The sequence below is a fragment of the Neoarius graeffei genome, chromosome 1 (assembly GCF_027579695.1).
Source record: "Neoarius graeffei isolate fNeoGra1 chromosome 1, fNeoGra1.pri, whole genome shotgun sequence".
In the NCBI taxonomy this organism is placed as follows: Eukaryota; Metazoa; Chordata; class Actinopteri; order Siluriformes; family Ariidae; genus Neoarius; species Neoarius graeffei.
In genome coordinates this window covers 77,640,809-77,653,573 of record NC_083569.1, presented here as the reverse complement: position 1 = coordinate 77,653,573, position 12,765 = coordinate 77,640,809, and the positions used below count along the sequence as shown (strand labels likewise).

General features: G+C 42.6%; 1 protein-coding gene across 3 annotated transcripts in view; it reads right to left on the bottom strand.

The window, feature by feature from the left end:
* Nucleotides 1-12,387, bottom strand: part of htr2cl1 (5-hydroxytryptamine (serotonin) receptor 2C, G protein-coupled-like 1) — a 363,746-nt gene extending 351,359 nt beyond the window's left edge. For all 3 annotated transcript variants that reach the window (XM_060930678.1, XM_060930800.1, XM_060930858.1), the window contains exon 1: nt 12,080-12,387. The gene's annotated coding sequence lies outside the window, so the exon portion shown is untranslated. The remainder of the gene's footprint in view (nt 1-12,079) is intronic.
* Nucleotides 12,388-12,765: the final 378 nt, after the last annotated feature.

Sequence of the window (12,765 nt, the reverse complement as noted above, 5' to 3'; positions counted from 1 at the left end):
CACTCAGAGGAAACCCACATAAACACAGAAGAACATGCAAACTCCACACAGAAAGGCCCCCGTCGGCCATTGGGCTTAAACCCAGAACCTTCTTGCTGCGAGGCGACAGTGCTAACCACTACACCACCATGCCACCCACAGTAGTGCCATCTATAAGGCAAATCACAGGTTTATATTAATATATTCTTTCAAATACATAACCATTTCTATCATAACAATGCTTTTACTGGGACATGAATGCCCACTTTAACAACCTGACAATATGCAGAATAAAAAAAATACAGTGGATATAAAAAAAATGACGCAACCCTGTTAAAATGGCAGTTTTTTCTGATGTAAAAAAAAAGAAACTAAGATAAACCCAATAAGTCAGAACTTTTTCCACACTCAGTGTGAAATTACAGTATAAAAATTAAATGAAAAATAATCAGATATATTTTAGGGGGAAATAGGACAAATTAAAGAGTTACAAGAACCTGGCTGCATAAAGGCCAATTTATGCTGACAACCCAGTCCTCGCAGATAGCCCCCCCCACCTTCGCAGACGCTCTGCGCGCACCTCCCAAAAATTGTGACCACCGCAGAAGCCTCGCAGACAAGAGGGCTCTGATTGGTCCACTCTACATCCGCTGTACACGCACTTCTGCTTCCCTACTTTCCCGGTTTGGTTTGTTTTCACGACCGCCATTTTTAAAAACACGAGCGAAGATGGAGCAGCACGAAGAGCGGTTGATCGAGAAAGTGAGGAAGTACGTACATCTATACGACTCCAGTTCTAGTCATTATAAGCAACCGGAGGATAAACACTCCACTAACCACACCCACCAACTACTCCTAGCGATTTCGCGACTTCGCGCCCCCTTGTGTTGTGGCGGTGAATAACATCGCGCACGCCTATTACTCCCCGCTCAACGATAAATTACAACTGTCTGCGAAAAGCTATCTGCGAAAGCCTTGTCGCAAGAGCATGCAGAGGCCTTAAGTGTACACACCCTTTTCTAACTGGGGATTTGGCTGTGTTCTGAATGAACCGATCACATACAAGTTCATGTTCAAAAAAGATTATCATGCAGCTGTCATCAATGAAATTATTCTGATCCACCCCAAATAAAGACCAGCTGTTTCTGTAGGATTTTCTTGACATCTTGGTTTTATCTGATAACTGAAACCATGAGCCGCAAAGAGCTGACAAAACGTGTATGGTGTCTCACTTCTTGAAAGGTATCAATTAGAAAAAGAATTTCCAAAATGTTAGATGTACTATGGAGCACTGTGAAGGCCATGAACAACAAGTGGAGAAAATGGAGCACCACACTGACATTTCCAAGAACAGGATGCCCCTTCAAATTTTACAAAAGAAAAAGACAAAAAACTACCAGGGAGGCTGCCAAGAGGCCTGCAGCAAAATTGAAGAAGCTACAGGGATATCTGGCAAGTACTAATTACTCTCTGCATGTGTCAACAATCTTGTATTCTTCACACGTCTGGTGCTACAGGTTAGTGTGGTTAGACAGAAGCCTTTTCTCACAAAAAGAACATCAAAGCCCAACTAAATCACCCATGTTAAGGTCTCATGAGAACAATCCCAAAAGGTATAATAAATCCATAATTCCAAAAGATATGTTTGGTGTAAAAAAATTACAAATGCACATCACCAAAAGAAAACCATAACCAAAGTGACGCATGGTGGTGGCAGCATCATGCTTTACAGCTGCTTTTCTTCTGCCAGAACTGGGGCTTTTATCAAGGTGAAAGGAATCATGAATAACGAGAAATACCAAACACCTCGAGTACAAAACATTCTAAAGCATCTGCTAGTAAGCTGAGGAATTTCACTTTTCCGCATGACAATGACCCAAATCATACATCCAAATCAGTCATCTCTATCCCCTGTCCTATATACCAACTATATACCAAGTTTCAAGATATTACTTGTCACATTCAAGTTCTGTTGCAGGAAACCAACCCTACCTCTTTACACTAACCTCAGCAGCCCATGGCATAAGCCCACTGGACCTTTGGTCCAGGTGAGCTGAAAATTTAAACTTCTCATATTTCTTAGTATCAAAAGGCGCATATACATTACTTAATCAACACATATACCAACTTTCAAGACCATACCACTCATAGTTTTCAAGTTCTGCTCCGGAAACAAAACCTACCCCTAAGACTAACCTGAGAAACTAAGTCTGAAATTGTTTCTATGGAAATGTCTCAAATTTCTTAGTATGAAAAGGCACATCGACATCACCTTGTTAACATGTATACCAAGTTTCAAATCCGTATCATGAATAGTTTTGGATATATGCTCCTGAAACAAGCATTGCTCTTAGAAACGAAGTCAAAATCTATTTATTAATGTAAAAATTCGAAAAATACTTTTTTCTCAAAAATCAAAAATAGCAAAAGGCACCAGTTCACATGTTACTTGATATTTATACAAAGTTTCATGAAGATATCTTCAGTAGTTTTAAAGATATGGCCCGGAAACAAAAACGTGACCAGACGGACAGAAGCCGTTTCTATATCCCCCGCTAAACTTCATTTAGGCAGGGGATAACAAAGGAATGGCTTTTTTAGATCTGAATCCAACTAAAACTCTTTGGGGTGACCTGAAACAAGCTGTACACAGGAGATGCCCTTACAATTTGATGGCTCTAGAATGTTTTTGGAAGAAAGAGTGAGAAAATATTACTTACTTATTTAGGGTGGCTTTTTTTTCACCCCCAGTGTGACAAGCGGGTGCGTGACCAGCGCCCTCATGGCTGCAGGAGTGGACGGCTGCTTGCTTGCACTGGGTTACCTCTACCTCCTCTCCTCCCCTCCTCTCCTACCCCCTCCCCCCACCCCTGATTGCCCCCTCCTTTCCCCCCCTCAAGTCCCGTGTTTTAAAGTGTACTTGTGTTATTGTGTGCTTGTGCGGAGGTTTTTAAATGCTCCCACACTGTACTCCTGATAGGAGCACGGGGGGGGGGTTCTTTTTTCCTCATCTTTCCTCATGTTACTACTGTGTTTCTTTTTCTTTTATCCCTGTCTTCCTGTCCTGTTCCCCCTCTGTAAGGACAGGTTGATGGTCAATTTCACTGGTAACAGTGATAATAAAGGGTTCATTCATTCATTTATCGTCCGATGAAGACACATGTCTGTCTAGTATCAGGCTCTCTACCTCAGCAACACTGTCAAGTTCGGTGTCCCTGTAAAGCATGTCAAGGAATGGAAGGTGGGGATGCTCATGTCCTCGCTGTCCATGCTTCAGGTCCCAGGACAGCAGCTTGTGCACCAGTAGGTCGTCATGTCATCTTATATGGCCTGCGAGCTTCTTCCTCCTCTTTTGGATAGCTCTGGGTAAGTTTCCATAGATTATTTTTTTGTTGATCTTGTCAAACCAGCTCCTGTAGAACGCCATTTGTAGCACGTTTGTATAACAGCCATCAATGTACTTCACAAGTGCTTTAGGTATGCTTCATGTTTCCGACCCATACAGGAGAATGGATTCTACTGTGGTTTGGCTTGGAAAATCTGATCTTTAATTCTCTCCTCATTGATGACTTCCATATCTTTTTCATCTGCTGGCATACCTGCCAGGCCTTGGCTTGGCAAAATATTGCATAATAATAATTAAAAGGTGTGCCACACTGGTAGACCCTTACTCAAAAACACTGAGCCCATGTTTACATTAGACCGTATCAGCGGATCATCAGATTAACGTTTTTAAAACGATTAGCGTGCACACAGCAACACCAATACACGATTTGCGTGCACACAGCAACGCCAATACACGGATACGCTCGGCTCCGCAGGCATCCTGCGCTCCAAATCACTCCGCCCTGAACAGCGAGTGCCCTCTGGAGGGTGCGCACTCCGGCCCTGCGCAGCTCACACAGTGTGCGAGTGAAGTGCACAAGCTGTGATTCGGGACTGAGCCGCTGTGTGTGTGATCTCAGTGCATATCACTTACCACTTGCAAGTGGAAGGATGGCAAGCCTAAAGACAATCATAACTACACAATGGGCAGTATTTGCATCAGTATTTGCAGTATTTTCATACTTTTATACTCTTTAATGAAAGGTGATACAAGGCGGAAGTCCGCGCCGTTTTTCAGCAGTCGCATCACATGACCAACGCCAGCAAATCAGGAAGGTGGATGTCACAGTGACGTTGTCCAATGAGACGCCAGCTAGAGCTCAGCACAGCATATCTGCGTATTCTCAATGTTTACACAGCACCGGAGCTGACACGATCTGGATTGAATACGTGGACGCTGGCGGATTCCCGTTTCCCGGCGTTTCCAGGCGGTTTAATGTAAACGGACAGTGCATCCGCGAAGAAAACGAGACAGATACGGTCTAATGTAAACGTAGCCTGAGTGGTGTAATAAAACCAAAAGCTGTGCCAACAAAGTATTAGTTTAAGGGTGTGCACACTTGAGCAACTCAGTAACTGTAAGTTTTTACTTTTCTTTTTTCACCTAAAAAAGTATCTGATAGTTTTTCACTTAATTTGTATACTTTGGAATTTCATATTAAAGGTGAGAAAAATTCTGACATAATTTATCTATATATCTTCAGAGAGGGGACGGTATGGTGGTGTAGTGGTTAGCGCTGTTGCCTCACAGCAAGAAGGTCCGGGTTTGAGCCCCATAGCCGGCGAGGGCCTTTCTGTATGGAGTTTGCATGTTGTCCGTGTAGTTTTCCCCCCCAGTCCAAAGACATGCAGGTTAGGTTAACTGGTGAATCTAAATTGAGTGTGAATGGTTGTCTATGTGTCAGCCCTGTGATGACTTGTCCAGGGTGTACCCCGCCTTTCGCCTGTAGTCAGCTGGGATAGGTTCCAGCTTGCCTGTGACCCTGTAGAACAGGATAAAGTGACTATAGATGATGAGCTCTTTCAGAAAGCTGATGTTTAACATTTATAAACAAAGACTTTTGTCAGTGTCTGCACTTATATGTAAACCATTCCTCTAAGATTTCTGTGGGGAAACTCTTTCTTCAAGACAGAGGACTTTATGCTTTGCATTTTCTCAGTTATGTAATGAGCGGCAATCTTTTTCTAATAATTAGCTTCAAGAGAAAGAAAAAAAGAGAGGAAAAGCTCCACCCACTGGCCACTTTATTAGGAACACCCAATCATCCACCTGCTGTTTTATACAGTTCTCTAATCAGCCGATCCCTTGACAGCAGCACAATGCAGAAAATCATGCAGATACAAATCAAGAGCTTCAGTTAATGTTCACAATGTTCAAACATTAGAATGGGAAAAATTGTGATCTCAGAGTGTGACTTTCACTGTGTTGGTTTGAGCCAGATGGACTAGTTTGAGTATTTCAGAAACCGCTGATCTCCTGGGGTTTTCACACACAGCAGTCTCTAGAGTTTACACAGAATGGTACGGAAAACAAAAAACATTGAGTGAGCGACAGTTCTGTGGGTGGAAACAAACATGGAAAAATTGCCAGATTGGTTCAAGCTGCCAGGAAGGATATAGTAACTCATAGCAACTCGTTACAACCGTGGTGAGCAGAAAAGCATCTCAGCATGCAACAGCAGATGACCACATTAGGTTCCACTCCTGCCAGTGGCCGGTGAGTGCATAAATTTTTGTTTATAGCTGTAATAATGGAAGTGTTAACAGAAACCAATTTGGACTGAAGATGCTGTACATTAAATATAACAAATTGATAAAATGTATGATGTCATTCTTTATAAAATTAAAAAAAAATCACTTGCTGTGGTATAAGAGGAATAAAACACTTTAGAACATGCTATTACTGGAAAATAATCAACTTCAGGGTGGTAACAGTAACTGCTATAACAGCACACACTCTCTCCCCCTGTCTTCCTTACCTCCACTGCATAACAGCTTATTGGGGACTCAGACAGCGCACATGTTTTACAAGTGATGTCATGATGACTGGAATGGAAGCGCATAATATATTTATATATCATACAGTCAGCTCAAGGTTGCCACTCTTTTCCCAGTTTCCCGTCGGAACACACGTGATGGATAGACAGAAAGCAGGCGTGAGTCATGACAGGTCTGAGACCTGCGATTCCGTGTCGTGTATTTCCAGGCCTTTGTATGGAAATGTTTTTTGATGGAACATTGCAAAGTGTGAAGCTGGAATGTTTGGGGTTGTAGCTGTAGTCCAAACAATAACTCATGTACTAACCACAGAACAAGACAATTCCAACTGCTGTTCCATTACATTTTACAAGCTAAAATATCATGTTGCTGTATACGTTCACCTTTAACACAAGTGGAAACAATGAATTAGGACAGAAAAGCAGTAAAAGGTGGCATCTGCCCTCCCCATGTGTGTGTGTGTGTGTGTGTGTGTGTGTGTGTGTGTGTGTGTGTGTGTGCGTGTGTGTGTGTGTGTGTTAGCGAATGCAACAGATAAAGCCAAAGTGAGAAAAGAGATGGAGGCCAACAGTGCAGTATCGGCTTAAACACCAATTAAACACCACATGCTAGTTGGCACATGCTGCTATTTAATTTCCTAATGGACTAAATCCCTTACGCAGAGCTGTAAACACAACCCCAAGGGAGTTGAATAATCTCAGCATGTTTCAGACCTGCGGAAACATGGTGCCAACAGACTTTATGCACACCTGCAAAGCCTGCCATAGGTAATCTCGAACATGGACACAGATCCTCTTCCTTTTGCTTTGCAGAGCAATTTCTGGCACTGTTCCTTTTTTGTCCTGGCCCCTGTTAGCTGTCATGTGTTAAGCCGAAGCAGTATTGATGTGAGCATGGATCAGGCATACAGGATAGCGTCTGTGTTTCTCCACCTGTAGGTAGGGAGTCAAAGACCAAAGAGACTTCTCTGAGTGATCGCACTCGGAGAAAGAATGCAGCTCTGCTCCTCGGAGATGGACCACCATGACAGACAGGTTGGCTGTTTTCCACAGCTTGCCTCTGCAGCTATGTTAAAGGGAGGAGCTGCCAGGTCGCAGCCACACAACCAGACAAACTGATGGGAGAGAAAGCAAAAGAGCTCCCTGGTGCATGCAAAACAAATATTTACTTACACATTCAGAGGCAGTGCATGCATGAATATTTGTGCTGGTGTGCATGTTGAACAAGAATGCTAGCTTGATTGAGACATTTAGGTGAGCCAGCACAGACATATGAGCAACTGCCGGTATTAACTATGCAGATGAGGGGCTGTTAGACTATAAACAAGCTTACAGTCCAAATCAGCCTGATCTTTGGAGATTTGATGACATTCTTATCCAATTGTAGATTCATTCTGTATGCAATTCTGGTACTGTGCATAGATTAGTCCATGTGTAGATGCAAATCCTGATATGCTATCTTCAATCAATCGGGCACTTAATACCCAGTTTGAATGTGTGTTTCATATCAAACAATCAACTACATACAGTATCAAAAAAGCCTACAATACTAGTAAATGCACCACGACAAAGAAGGACCAAAGTCAATTTCGTTTTATTGTCAGTAATCACACACATTCAGGACTGAACAAGCAGTGACAACTTCCTCAAGAAAGATATTCTGAAGCCTCCTTCCATTTGCAGTGACAAGTCAAATCAGTCCTGACAGATCAGCAAGTGGGCTCACCCCTGAGCCACTGACAAGCTCTAATGCTTGCAATAAGCTACCCGTTAATATTTATGAGCGATCCAGCAGAAAGTCAAGATCTCAGGTCCCCAGTCAAAGTCTCTGATGGAGTCAAGCAGAACAAAAACATTACAAGAGCAGGATGATGTTCCTGATAAAGCAGCAGAAATGAAACATGAAATAAATGGTCATCTCTCTGTGCCTGTGTGGCTCGATCATTCATTCATTCATTCATTCATTCCTTTTCAGAAACCTCTTTATTGGGTCAGGTTCACTGAGAATCCAGAGACTAACCTGAGAACACTGGACTGAGGCAGGAATACACCCATGATGGAACGCCAGTCACCTACTGTCAGAAACAGTAGGAGTCCATTTCTGACCCCAAGGTACAATCTACACTAATGTACCTCCTACGGCTCATTATTAGACCTTAAGGTAACTATGTGTACCTTTTTAGCAGAGGTAAACAGTAACAAAGTACACTTACTTGAGTATTGTACTTAAGTATACTTTTTGAGTATCTGTACCTTACTTGAGTATTTTTTATTTTTTTGGGAAACTTATGTCTTTAACTTCACGACATTTGAAAGACAAATATCACACTTTTCACTCCACTACATTTCTATCAAGGTCCTCATTACTCATTACTATGAAGCAGCTTTGAAAGTGGATGTTTTTTCTTTTCGTTTCTAAAACATGATAGACTTTCTCAATGTCACCTGTGGGAAAAAAACAATCAGTAATCACTAGGGTCACTTCATGTTCACAGACTGTATAAATTCAAATTCAGTGATTTCTCAGCAACATTATTTGAACACAATCAGTTGATGGCAGAATGGAAGGAGGCGGTTCTTCTGGGGAATGCACACACCCATGGCCCATGAACCCATGTTTCAGTTTTCTAAAAGGATTAAAGATTTGTTTCATTTTAATTGTTTACTAATAATGTTAACTTATCTGAAGTCGTTTCAGAAATATGTTTTAGCATAATCTTACCAAATAAACAGAATGTAGAAATCTGTGTTTATCTGTGATTAAAGGTGTTTATTCTACAGGTTCTACAAGCGAGTCAGTAAATCCAGTCGGTTGCTTCAGAGGCATGAGCGTTGTGGCAATAATACAACAATGTGTTGACAGAAAATGTACTTTTAATACTTAAGTATTTTTTAAAAGCAAATACTTCAGTATTTTAACTTAAGTAAAAAATTTGACTGGACAACTTTCACTTGTTTTGGAGTAACATTTCACCAGTGGGATCTGTACTTTGACTTAAGTAATGAAGTTGGGTACTTTATCCACCTCTGCTTTTTAGCATCATCTCATCTCATCTCATTATCTCTAGCCACTTTATCCTTCTACAGTGTCGCAGGCAAGCTGGAGCCTATCCCAGCTGACTACGGGCGAAAGGCGGGGTACACCCTGGACAAGTCGCCAGGTCATCACAGGGCTGACACATAGACACAGACAACCATTCACACTCACATTCACACCTACGCTCAATTTAGAGTCACCAGTTAACCTAACCTGCATGTCTTTGGACTGTGGGGGAAACCGGCGCACCCAGAGGAAACCCACGCGGACACGGGGAGAACATGCAAACTCCGCACAGAAAGTTCCTCGCCGGCCACGGGGCTCGAACCCGGACCTTCTTGCTGTGAGGCAACAGCGCTAACCACTACACCACCGTGCCGCCCTTTTTAGCATCAAAAAGGTACATATATGTTCCCAAGCAGCATATAAAGGGTACAGATAAGTACCTTAGAGGGTACTGCCCCAGCGACAAGCCAATGTACCCCTAAAGGTACAACAATGTACTTTATTTTCTGAGAGTGTTACTGTCACGTTTTGGGATGGTGAGAGAAATTCTAGGGAGTTTCGTTTAAAGGTAGCATCCGTATTCTTCAGAGGTTATTTCAAGTTTTGAAACTCATAATCTAAGCAAATACCATTCCACAAATCAATGTCTTCTCCAAAAGCAACACCCTCAAAATGTGTTAAAGTTCAGAATGCCTGAATTCCAGTGCAAGAGGAGCTTTCTAATTGAAATGATTGACAGGCAAGTAGAGATGTCGCACTGTTACGGTTACTTGGACAGCTGTAGTTTCCATCATGTGTGTTTTTTTTTTTTCATCTCAGAAAACAGTTTATTCTGATTGGCTGGATGCTGGTGGTCCACATTTTTTTTTTTTTTTGCCACAGAGACTAGTTTTCCTTGAAGTAGATATTTGAGTCATCATCGTCGTCACTGTGGAACCCGATCCAGGCTTAAGGCGAACCATGTTTGGTTGACTTGGCCAGAATTGCAGCAGTAAGGTGGCCAGTTCCTTTCTGCACACTCACACACACATTCACACCTACGGGCAATTTAGAGTAGCCAGTTAACCTAACTGCATGTCTTTGGACTGTGGGGGAAACCGGAGCACCTGGATGAAACCCGTGGCGACATGGGGAGAACATGCAAACTCCATACAGAAAGGCTCCCGTCAGCCGTGAGGTCCAAACCCAGAACCTCTTTGCTGTGAGGTGACAGTGCTAACCACTGCATAGTATATAAACTCAAATTTATACAGATGGAAAAATCTTCTGCTGACTCCATCGTTAATATATGAACCGAAACTCTTGTGTATGAAAAAAAACCTCTCTTACTTACCCATAGAGGAATGATATTATGAGCTCAGGTCCTGCCTGATGACGTTGTGCAGAAAATACGTCAAAGCTGCAGTAGGCTGCGCTTTCTGTGTTTGTGTGTGTGTGTGTGTGTGTGTGTGTGTGTGTGTGTACATGCACTGTCAAATATTGGATTCCGTACATTACACATACTACCTGAGTGTTGAAAACCAGATTAACAAGGCATTTTGTATGACCTTCTAGTCTTAATTTCCTGATGAAAGCCCGAATGAAAATTCAAGATACAGAATCCAGCACACACAATTGATCCCTGTGATAAAACAGGATCATGTTTTATTTTGTTACACAGCACTTTTAAAAAGAAACCCGTTTAAATTGGGTCAGAAAGGGGTTTTTTGTCAGGAAACAGAATGTTATAGCCTGTCACGGAGATGATCAATGTGAATCAATGAGAACAAGCAGAGGAAACGGGTTAATCCTGGATAACATCTTCCTATTGAATAAATACGCACGATCACATACACCTCTGCACCTGGTTATTTGCATCATCCACCATTTGCACCACCTTCCTGTCTCTTTCTCTATCTATTTATTGCTGATTCCTTCTACTATCTCAAGGACTTGCTTTTCCATTATTCTCCAGATCTTCATCCTCTCTCTCTCTCTAGCCCACTCCAAGAACAACCACTGACAAAATGTCAGCACACTTTCAAATTAATCCTGCCAGACTTTGGCAATGAAGTTGCAACTTAAAAACAATTCCACTTCATTAAGTGGTGCAGATGAAAGGGCAGTTAATCAGATGAGCTTGAGTCTCATTACTCTTGGAACAGCCAGCAATAAGAAATGGACATTTTTCGGGGGGAGGGGGGGGGGGGAGGGGGAGGGTGAGCCTTGGTGGCTCCATGCACTGAGTCAGGCTTTAATGGTTTTGCCTGAATTTGCAAATAAAGACAAGACCTACGATATCGTTTGTTCATCATGAGCGCGATAGTTATGTCAGTATTGACATCCCATGAGGATGTGGTTGAATCACAAATAATTATAACCCATGGATAATTTTTGTGGCATGCATGAGACATGTGAACCTGAACACACACACTCTCTCTCTCTCTCTCTGATATCTGATGGACCACTGCATGAAGACAACGCACCAAACACAGATCTTTAATCAGGATACAGCTTGTATCACGAGCTCAGTCATTAATAAGACAGGATGTTTTAGGAAATCATGCATGCATTCATTTACTTTCCAAGTGTGATGCTGTGTTTCAGATCAGGACCTGAACACTGACTGAGTGTGTGTGTGGGGGGGGTACAACACGTTTCTTTTCTTGCACAAAACTCACAGAACTGCCTATTACATGATTATTATCTAATTAGACAAGACGCATTGATAATAAACAGCGCGCATGCGTGATATGATTGACGTGCTCGCGCTGTCCAGTGCTGCAGTTTAGTGAAATAAACTCATAGGTTCAATAAGCACCGGGTCCCTATGTGATGATGGATATGAGTTCTTCTCCATGAGGAGCGCACACACACACACACACACACACACACACACCGAAACCCGTGGAAATAAACGTGTTGTATGTTTTTGAAATACTGGAGAACTGTGTTCACCAAAGAACACTCAAAAGTGTTTATTTATTTACAAAGCACCACTAATCTACATTTAACAGATTTAATACTATAATTTAAGGTGGATAAATAAAAATAAAACTAATTACATTTCCAGGCTACAAATGATCCAGCTCGTGATGTCGGATGAATTTCAGGACTGTTTGTTTATTTGTTTGTTTGTTTGTTTGTTTGTTTGTTTGTTTGTTTGTTGGTTGGTCATTAAGAAAAACAAACTCACCCATGTTTTCGCATGACCTCGGGATGTCTCATTCAGTGTCCACTTCTTGTCTTCATACGTGTTTCATGTCCAACTCTTAGTTCCGCTCCATTCACGGATTCCTTCACAGGTCGCGGCGGGACGCTGAAACACACACACACACACCGGGACCGGAGACTGAAGCAGGAACTGAGCGCGTGCACAGGAGAGAGAGAGAGAGAGAGAGAGAGAGAGCAACGTGACTCTGTGAGCGAGCGAGCGCGCGTGCGTGCGCCTTTTCCAGAACCTCAGCGCGTGCCGTGCGCCGCTAAACCGTTCCAGCAGTTCCGTGGCGCGCGGCCAGATGTTGTACGCGTTCACGTTGAAGTGAAAGGCGGAAGCGGCGGCGCTGCTGCTGGGGTTATGAGTCAACTCATGTCTCATGCATGACAGCTATGGGGAAATAATCCAAGTTGGTTCATCATGCAGCCTATTAATCCCTGTCTGTGAGCAGTTTGATCTCAGACACATTCCGGCGCGTCAGGAGTGGAGAGTAGCGTGTGAACTGGGTGTGTGTATAAGGAAAGCATGCACGTCGTTTTGCTTCAGTTAGCCTTCCCATTCTGTGTTGAAACACACACACACTCTAAGTCACAACATTAATGCAGTGCACATTACTGCAGTGGAATCAATTCACCAAAGCACAGCATGTGGCAAGGTCGAGCAAC